This window comes from Corylus avellana, chromosome ca7 (assembly GCF_901000735.1).
Source record: "Corylus avellana chromosome ca7, CavTom2PMs-1.0".
NCBI classification, from domain to species: domain Eukaryota; kingdom Viridiplantae; phylum Streptophyta; class Magnoliopsida; order Fagales; family Betulaceae; genus Corylus; species Corylus avellana.
The window spans coordinates 25,843,144-25,853,170 of NC_081547.1; the positions used below are offsets into that span (position 1 = coordinate 25,843,144).

Genomic DNA, 10,027 nt, shown 5'->3' on the forward strand with positions numbered 1-10,027 from the left:
AAATCCCGATTCATAAAAATAATACAAAAATAGAATTATTTAACAATCACTAGCTGGCTATACAATTAAGAAAGCCACGTAACTTTTTCCCTCCAAATCCCTTCCCACTATCCTATTTAATAAATTTCGGATTTTTTTTATTAACCAAAATGTTCTAATCAGACACTTAATCATGTGTATATAATATTTTATTTTATTTTTTTCTATTTTAAAAAAGAAACTCTAAATTCCTAACCAATTAACCGTTGACAGATTTATTTCTTCCTTTTGAAATATATATATATGACAACTACTTATCGAATATTAAATATTTCTTCCACGTTAACAAGATACATGTTGCACAAAAAAACAAAAAACTAAAAAACAAGATACATATAAATTTTTTAACGATTCAGATGTTGACATTACCTCACCATTATTGCAATGGACCACGAGTCAATTAAATACAAGTGGATTCTTAATTTAGGAAAGTAATTATTTTAAAAATTACTATTAAAAAATAAGGATTTTAAAATACACTATTTGAAAACACAATTTTTAAAAACTCAGTTACGTGTTTTAAAAAAATCGTTGTTTGATATTTAAAATCGTAGTTTTAACTTTTAAAATAGTGTGTTTTTAAAACCGCACCATCTTGCATGCGATTTAAAAATGCACACGCAATCAATATACTTTCTATGAATTGTTTTAAAATTGTAGGAAAATGCTAGGCATTTTTCTCTTGTTCTCATGGTTCTAGGTGAATATTATTTTTAAAAAATAAAAGCAAAAAAGAAAAAAGAAACTCACCCCACCGATCTCTTATTTCTCTCACCCAATTTTTAAAAAATAATATCAGCATAAGATCAAGAGAATACCTAACATTCTCCAAAATTATATTTTTGAATCACATTCTCCAATGCACTCTTACAAGAATCGATAGCATTAATTAGAAATTAGTTAAGAGATATCACTCGTTTATATAATTCAAATGAAATATAATTCAAATGAAATAGAGAGCATAATCCCTTTTAAGAAGGTTAATCATACAAAAATTAAGCTAAGTACTACAATTAATTAAAGCATGAAGCATTAAAGAAGATGGAAGAAGATGCATGGGTACGAAAAGGAGGGGTGGTTGAAACTGAGATATCAAACTCTTCCTTTTTCTTGATCCAGTTTTGTTGTACCTAATTCCTCCATCAAGTTGGTTGCTGCCATCCTAATTCCTATGGCAGCAGAGAATTAGAGGTACCGTCCAATTGAAGAAAACATTGTCATTCTTTTTTTTCAAACAGCAGTTAAAATCCTGAAAAACAACTTCATCTAAAACAAATGCATTTTACATTTTATTTATAATGTTTATTCAAATATAAGGAAGCATGCATGTTTATTCAAAGGGTAGCTGAGTACCATGTCTCATGAAACAGAGGTCTTTAGTTTGAAATCCCTCACGTCAAAAAAAAAAAAAAAAATTACCTTCAACCAAAAAACTAATTTCTAATGCACTAAATGCTACACAGAGAACCACGCTATAATCTCAAGTGAAGGTGACACTTAAGTGAGCCCAAAGCCAAAGGCCAAAAGATTATGAAATTAAAAAAGTCACAAGTGACATTTAAAAAATCATTTGAAAAAAAAATCTGCTAAGAAAATACCAAGTCGCTTTTAAGGATCTAAAAAACTAAGATATAAATATATATTAAATATATTAAAAAAAGCGTGAAGAAGTTGAGAAAAGTTAAAGAGGAAATGTAAAGATATAATCTGGACCATATCAGAAATAAGACTGATTAAAATAAAGAGTATTATAGAGGCCTCTAGAGAGGCTATGAGTGATAAGCAAGTAACTTAGTAGACTAAAGAAAAATAAACTTAGTAGGCTAAAAAAACTCTATAATCCATAAGAAAGAAGATATAAATATATATTAAATATATTAAAAAGCAGAAGAAGGAGAAAAAAGAAAGAGAGCGGAAGTATATAATGGACTACATTGTATTAAGACTGATTAAAATAAAGAATATTATAAAGGCCTCTAGAGAGGCTATGAGTGATAAGCAAGTAACTTAGTAGACTAAAGAAAAATAAACTTAATTAGTAGGCTAAAAAAACTCTATAATCCATAAGAAAGGAAATAACCCTAGAATAATATCTATTATATTCTTAACAAATTAAGCCCCAATGTCAATCCTGCTGACGTAACCGATGATTTTGGTAGTTCTGGTAGATTTTGATATTAAAGATGGTATAATGAATAAAGGACATATTTGCCATGATTTGTGAATCGTGAAAGTAAATTCGTTGATCAAATATGAAAAAAGTGAAACTTTTGTGGGTGAAATGATAATATTATGCAATACGAGTCTTATTGCAAAAAAATATTGTTGAGTTGGCTGAATTACCTTTTTGAATAGTTCGGCGACCCATAAACGATCACCTTCAAACTAGCTATTGAGAATAGCTTAATCATCCCGTGACAAAGGGCCCTTGGGGTTGGGGGTGGTAGCTGCAAAATGGGAGTGGTTTTAATTTTAATTTTTTTAAAATTTTTTATTAGGCATATGGACACGTGTCGAGTTTTAGGGTGCTATCGTGAATTTTTGTCAAATTTTAGAAGGAAGTTAGACAAAGGTATTATCTTCATCTTTATCCATAACGGAGGTAATAGCTGTGATAAAAACGAAAACCGAATGAGCAAAAAATAAAGTTGTTAAAAAATAAGGATCGGGGCAAAAAAATATTTAACCCACTACAAAAAAAAGGCCATTTTTTGACGTGGCAAAAAATTCCTTTTGACGTGGCAAACAGTAAGAATTTTTTGCCACGTCAGTAAATGCTGACGTGTCAAAAGTGGCATGTCAACAAATTTTTTTTGACGTGCCAAAAGTGGCACGTCAACATTTATTGACATGTTGAAAAAAACACGTCAGTATTTACTGACGTGTCAATTTTGACACGTTAGTAAATTTCAATCTAATTTAATTTTACAATATTTTAAAATAAATAACTAATTAATCTTATATTTACTGACGTGTCAAATCTTGACACGTCAGTAACTGTTGACGTGCTGTTTTGACACGTCAGCAATTTACTGACGTGGCAAAACAGCAAGTCAACAATTATTGACGTGTCAAATTGACACGTCAGAAACTATTGACGTGTCAAATTTGACACGTCAATAATATATATATATATATATATATATATGGTTTAATTCATTTATATTATTGATATAAATAATATATAATATATATGATCCCAACATTCTCAGGTTTAATATTGTACAATATGATCGATCCCAATTAACATTCAATAAAATTAATTTTTACAAAACAAACACCAGTACTTTACTTCTCTTTTATAACACCGTAACCCATTTCAACATTCAAAAATATAAGAGAATTAATTTCTGACTGTTAGTCATGCTTTAATCGGTGTTGAAGTTAGTTTTGGTGGATAGTTTGTGATTGATGTTAATGGATATGATGTATGTTATTTGATGGAAAAATTGTATATTATTTACATGGAATTGATGGCCGGATAGATTGAATATCAGGTTAATCGTAATACAAAATTCGGGTATAGTCCCGAAAAAATTCACAAAAAATATAGGGGGGGAGGAAAAAAAAATTTATAAACTAACCAAATTTTCTGACGTGCCAAAAAATGACACGTCAAGAATTTCTGACGTGTCATTTTTTGACACGTCAGAAAGCATTTTTGACGTGCCAAAAATGACACGTCAGAAATTTCTGACGTGTTGGATTTAACACGTCAGGAATGTCTGACATGCCATATTTGGCACATCAGAAATTCCCAATTCCTGACACCCACAATCTTGACGCATAAAACACGTCAAAATTGTCCCATCATGAGGGTTTACTGACATGTCAGACAACCTGACACGTCAGAAAACGTATGTCAATAAAAAATCGTTTTCTTGTAGTGACCTTTAATTCTCCTATTACCCAAACTCTATTTGTTGCCTTATATATATATATATATATATATATATATATAATGTGCCACCTTTATAAAATAGGCCCTTCGGACTCATCCCTATAAAGTAAACTCCAGACACTTACAATATACCACCCATCCTGACTCGAACACAAGACCTTGAGGTATAACATTCGAACGGCCGGTGCAGGACATTTGTTTGCTTATTCATCTACAAAAAGCGAAATCTGACGGACTAACATTGATTTCGTGTTGGGTTCGAATGGTTCCTGGTGATGGAGGCAATTGCAATGATCTTTGCTCTTGAATCTCCTTCTCTTGCTCGGAATGCATAGAGTCTTCGTGTCCACTTTGTTTCCTTTGGAATTCTAAGTCTTCCATCTCAAAATGATCATTAGGAGATGTGTGCAAGCTGTCGAGGCTGCCATACTGATAGTTATGCTAGAGGTGAATTGGTGAATTTGCCTCAGAATGATGGCCATGCTTAGATTTCTTTTTGGCCTTGCGATGCCAGCTTTTTAATACTGTTGCCACTCCATCATTAAAAATGGTAGAATTCATGGAAGAGCCCATCTGCAAAAAATCAGTCCAAAGAATAATTAGTCAAAGGCTATGCATATTAATTTTTTAAAAAAATTTTCTTAACCCCAAAAGGTTGGCCTAGTGGTTGACGATTGTGGTCTTAGGGAGTATCACCCATTAGATTCCAAGTTTGAGACTTGCTAGGTACAAACTCTCCGTTATGGCCACACCCTCTGGTGTAAAAGTTAGAGATTTATTTTGGTCCGTGTAGGAAAACTTTCGAGAATGCGGTGCACGGGTTCGAGGTTTACTCTGTAGAAGTGGATCCTTCCCCATCATAAAAAATTAAAAATAAATAAATAAATAAAATTGTGTTTTCTTATATTCTCACAAAAATGTGAAAACTGCTTTTTAATGATTTGTGTTTTTTGCAAATATATTTGCTTCTATATTTGTATTATTTAACCTTTGAAGCCATATTATCATTAATTTCTCACCCGAATCACGAGAGCATAGAGCGGCAAAGTCACATAACTGCATAGAACTTGTGTGATGATCCTGAAGGAAGTGCCAAAGTCGTATAGCATTAGCAATTCTTAAACTTAATTAACGCATTAATCATCCAAATAACTACATCTTAACAATGGCACCATGCATGGCATATGGAATTCCATGGATGTGCATTAATTTGTGAAAGAACTCACCCCGTTGAGAGTCTGATGACCTTATCTTCAGTGCGCTTATGGAAGCAAGAATTTATGCCAAATGCATACTGAAAGAGAAGAAAAAAATATGACAGGAAAGTTAGGGAAAGCTCTCAGCATAAGCTTCTCTTGTTGCTCAATTCTAAATTCTAAAAATAGATGCTTTTCAGCAATGCCAATGTCACATGTGCCGGGACTTTGTTTCTTAGTAAAGACATCATTAAGAGTATGTTTGTGATTGCATTTGAGAAATAGAACTTTTAAATTAAAAAGCGTTTTCTGACAAAAGCTTCATTTTTAAGCTTTTACCAAAAGTGCGTTTTGGTCATTTTTTTGGCTTTTTAGATCCTTAAAAACACTTCCAAATTTTTTTACGAAACCGATACTTTTTTCTTTAAATAGATTTTTCGAGTGTTCAATACACTTTTAGGCCCCTTAAATGTAACCCAAACAGCCCCTAAGTACTTTGTGAATTGATTGATTAAAGAAGTGAAAGGCTTACCATACTCCACGCATAGAAGGCGAGTTGAAATGCATTCTGCAATTAAAGTCAAGACAAAGAGGGCAAAAGCCAAAGGCTGATATTAGAATCCAGATAGCTTGAAAGCGTTTGAGATTGCTTTAAAAAGTTTTAAAAGTATTTTTAGTACATAAAAAGATGTACCAAGCAAAAATGGATCTAATGGGTAAAAACTTAAAAAGCACGTTTTGACTTTTTTGCTCTAAAAAAAACTCGAAACTACATTTTGAGCAAAGCTTGAAAATGAGGTTTTTTTTTTTTTTTTTTAGAATTTTTCTGTAAACAAAAGCTTTATTTCTCGACGCAATCTCAAAGAGACTGTACTATGTAATTTGTTGATGTATTTGAGAAATACCTGAAAGAGAACGAAGTGAATGAGATAGAGAAGGAACCGAGGGTTTCCAAACCAGAAGAGGTCATCACCTGGTTGTGCCACATGTGTACCCTTAATCACATCTCCTCTCTCTTGAATTCTTAGCCCCATTTTTGTAATTATCACTTGTAGCTGTGTACCCACCAAGAGGATTACCTGTAAAATCACAACAAACCACATGATTTTCCATTAAACCAACAACCCAAAAGCTTAGATTGTAAACAGAGCCGATAAAAGAACAAAGTTTTCTCCAAACCCTGGCTATTAAACTGGGTTGGAGGAAACAGACAAAAAAAAGTTTAGGAAACCAGTTGGTTTCTGTAATTGAGCTTACAATCAATAGGACAAATGGTAGCCATAGATAAGAATGCCATCCTGTCCAGACATAGATGGAAAGATTTCTTAGTTAGTAGTAGTTACTAAGGCAGCCCACGACATATTTGGGCTCAAAAATGAGAATGGCACACAAAGAATGAACACTACTTGGCCCGCAAGGGACAGCTCGAATGATTGACTCGTTTGGTTAATATCATCGGTTATTCGAGTCCTCACTCAACCGATATATAGTTCTTACGAACAAGGTCATGTATTTAGAGTTTGCCCAACAAGAATATCAGGAAGTGGCCTTGCCTTCAAGGGTTCCACGTCATTAAAAAGAGAGATAGTATGATAACCAAAAAGTAGTATTTAGCTTACTATATGCGTTGGACAATAGGGATAAAACTGCAAAGCACCATATTTTTGGACTGCAAATTAGAGGTAAAGTTAGGATTTTAAGATAATTAAAAATCAATCAAAGAAGCAACGGCCTTCAAGTGCTTGAGCACCAACCTTATCCCCACCACGAATTTAAAATCAGCTTCAAGTGCTCTCTAGATGTATTTTTGAAAATCAAACGTTTTTCCACTTCTTGGTGCCAAATGTGCCTGAAGTCACATAGTGTAACATAATAACATTGGAATCCCTTTCCCAACTACATGTACAAAAAATCTGACTTTTAGTGGATTAAAAGTACCACGATAAATCCATATCTTAACGTAATGTAATCAACCTTGGTAATTGATCTGAAGAATTGTTTGAAGAAACAGACCTGATAGGAGGAGAAAAGAGTCTTCAAACAACTGTAACATAACTAACCTTCTATGCCCTTAAATTTCAAAATTGAAAAATAAACACAAGTTTCATCACTAAGGCTTCGTTTGTTTCGGCGTGAAATTTTTTTCTCATAAAATGTTTTTAGCTGTGATGTAGGACCGTGCAGATGTAGATAGTAATTGCAGTATGTGGATGCGGATATCCTTTCTTCTACATTTCTCCGCGCAAATGGTGACTTCAGGTGTTTTAAGGGGAGGAATTTGTAATACCCTAGTTCCATATTGAAAAGATGAGTTGCCCACGTTGGCACGTTTAGTAAATTTGGAGCTTCCTTAAAATTACTTTTAAAGTTCAATTTTACCTAATAAATAAGCAATGTGGAACGACTTAGCACCAATGAACATATCTTATAAACTCCTAACTCTGTGTGACCCACACATCTTTTCTCAATATGAAACTAGGGTGTTATACTAATAATATTTTGAAAATCGAACATTGTACTTCAGTTAAAAAAAATAAATCCAACATGTAATATAGAGCGCTCCACCAGTTATTAATTATGACATACATTTTGGGGGAGATTGATATTTTTCGTCGATTATCATTCCTCCCACCTCACCCATTGATAATTGCTTCAATTGCGGGACTAAGACCTAGAAATAGGGTTGTAAAAACTAGTCTGTTCGACAATCGGCTTGTTTAAACTCGATCTTAACTCAACTTGTGATTGCAGAAACTGGCTCATGACGGTTGAAACTCGCTTGATTATTAAGTGATACATACCCGACTTTCTCGCCCGACTCGATTAAGGCTTGTGAGCCTAACTCATACATACACATATAAACATGTTTATATATATATATATATATATATATATATATATATATAGACACACACACATATATATATATATATATATATATATATATATATATATGTTATTAACTAGTTGGTTAATTCATATATATATATGTTATTAACTAGTTGGTTAATTCTTAATATATACTAACTTAATATTATTAAGCAACAAACTAACTATGTAAGCATAGTTAAGTAGTTAATTATAGGATTTCAATACTGACCATCCAAAGGGAAACCGTTGACTTGCTCCAGTAGGTTAAATGCCTTCGTCCAAATGATGTTTCCCTTGCAAACCAAAACCGCTCGTGATCTGCATCATATAAATCATTTTCCATAACCATATATATGATCTCTTTTACCAAACTATATATTAAAATAAAAATAAAAAAATCCTACAATTTTATTTTAAATTAAATTAGCAACAGCAAATCGTGACACATGAAACAAAAATAATAATAAAAAAAGAGAGATTAATCTTATTTTTTCATACAAAATTTGCTCACAAAAGCAATTTACAAAGTCATCTATATATACTGTTGACTTTGCAATAACCGTTAACCGCTAACCTCAAAGCAGTTAGTAAAAACCACTAGGTGGTTGCGGTTAGCGGTTAGTGGGTTTTGAAAATCCGCTAACCGCTTTTTTTAAAAATAATATATATATAATAAATAACAATAAGTCGTTGTAGCATAGTGGTAATTATGCCCCTCTTTCACTTAGGATTCTCGATTTCGATTCCCTCAAACCTCAACTTTTGTTTAGGTTTTATATTTTTATTGCAAATGGCCATGAAAAAAAATAAAAAAAAACGTTTAAAATGAGCAAAAAAAATGTTTAAAGCGAGCCCAAAACCGGCCAAAAATGGGTCAAAAAAATGCACAAAAAAAGCGGTTAGAAAAAAGCGATTACCCCAAAATGGTTAACCGCTAGGTGGTTAGTAAAAATTACTATCCGCCTAGGCGGTTGCGGTTAGCGGTTTTAGCCATTAACCACTAACCGCAACCGCTATTTCATCCCTAGTTTTTGAAAAGCCCATTTGTTACCAATATGGCCTTGAGATTCAAGTGTCCTTGTTTCTTCCTCCCAAACCTTCCATCTTTTGATCTGCATTTTCAAGAAGAATTCATCAAATCCGATTACAATCGATGCTGAAATTAAATCCTATAATATATTCTAACAAGAATCTATTCAAATAAGAATTTAGATCTCGAGAGAAAGAGAGAGGGGTTGCAATTTGTGCATGTATGTTAAAAAAGTACCTACCTTGGTTGTGCCCAAAGCCAGGGTGATTATGCAGTAGAGCGCATGAAAAACGGCTAAGACAAAGATGAATACATGCAGCTGGTGAATCGAATACGCAGACATGAAGGCCACTTTACCCTGCAAACAACTCGTCCCTCTAAATTCATATATATGAAAGCTTTGCTAGAGAAAAAAAAAAAAAAAAAAACAAACAAACAAACTTATAAATTCAGCTTACCTTTTTGCATTTGTCGTATCCTTTTGTACCTAATCTTCGACGACCACTGAAGCCAGAATCAAATAACTGGAGCAATTTCCGACCACTTTTGTCAGTATCTTTCTTCCCATCTATACAGGGATGCCAAGTGTCTCCAACACTCATGGGTATACACATCCTAGAAATGGGCTCTTGGAACACTGTTAGGAGCAGGGATATGAATCCCAACAGCATAAGCTCTGACCAAAAACAAGAAAATAAAAATAAAAATAAAAATAAAAAATAAAAAATCCAAGAAATTAAGAAAAATGGTTAATTAACCATTTTTTGATGATCTTAATGTGTGAGATATAAATATGTTGGATATAATTTTGGATAGTGCACAAATTTTAATTGATATAAAATAATTACAATATGAAAATTAACAATAAAATAAATAAAATACAAGAGATAAAAAGTAGAGTATGAAAAGATCTCACAATGCTATAGAATCACACAAGAGCGTTGTCCTTAAAGGTTAATTCGTGCCTCTCGGAGTATATAACTAGGTGTG

General features: G+C 32.7%; 1 pseudogene; it reads right to left on the reverse strand.

Annotated features, from left to right (window-relative positions):
* Window positions 1-4,365: 4,365 nt before the first annotated feature.
* LOC132186050 (MLO-like protein 12) lies at window positions 4,366-9,708 on the reverse strand (annotated as a pseudogene).
* Window positions 9,709-10,027: the final 319 nt, after the last annotated feature.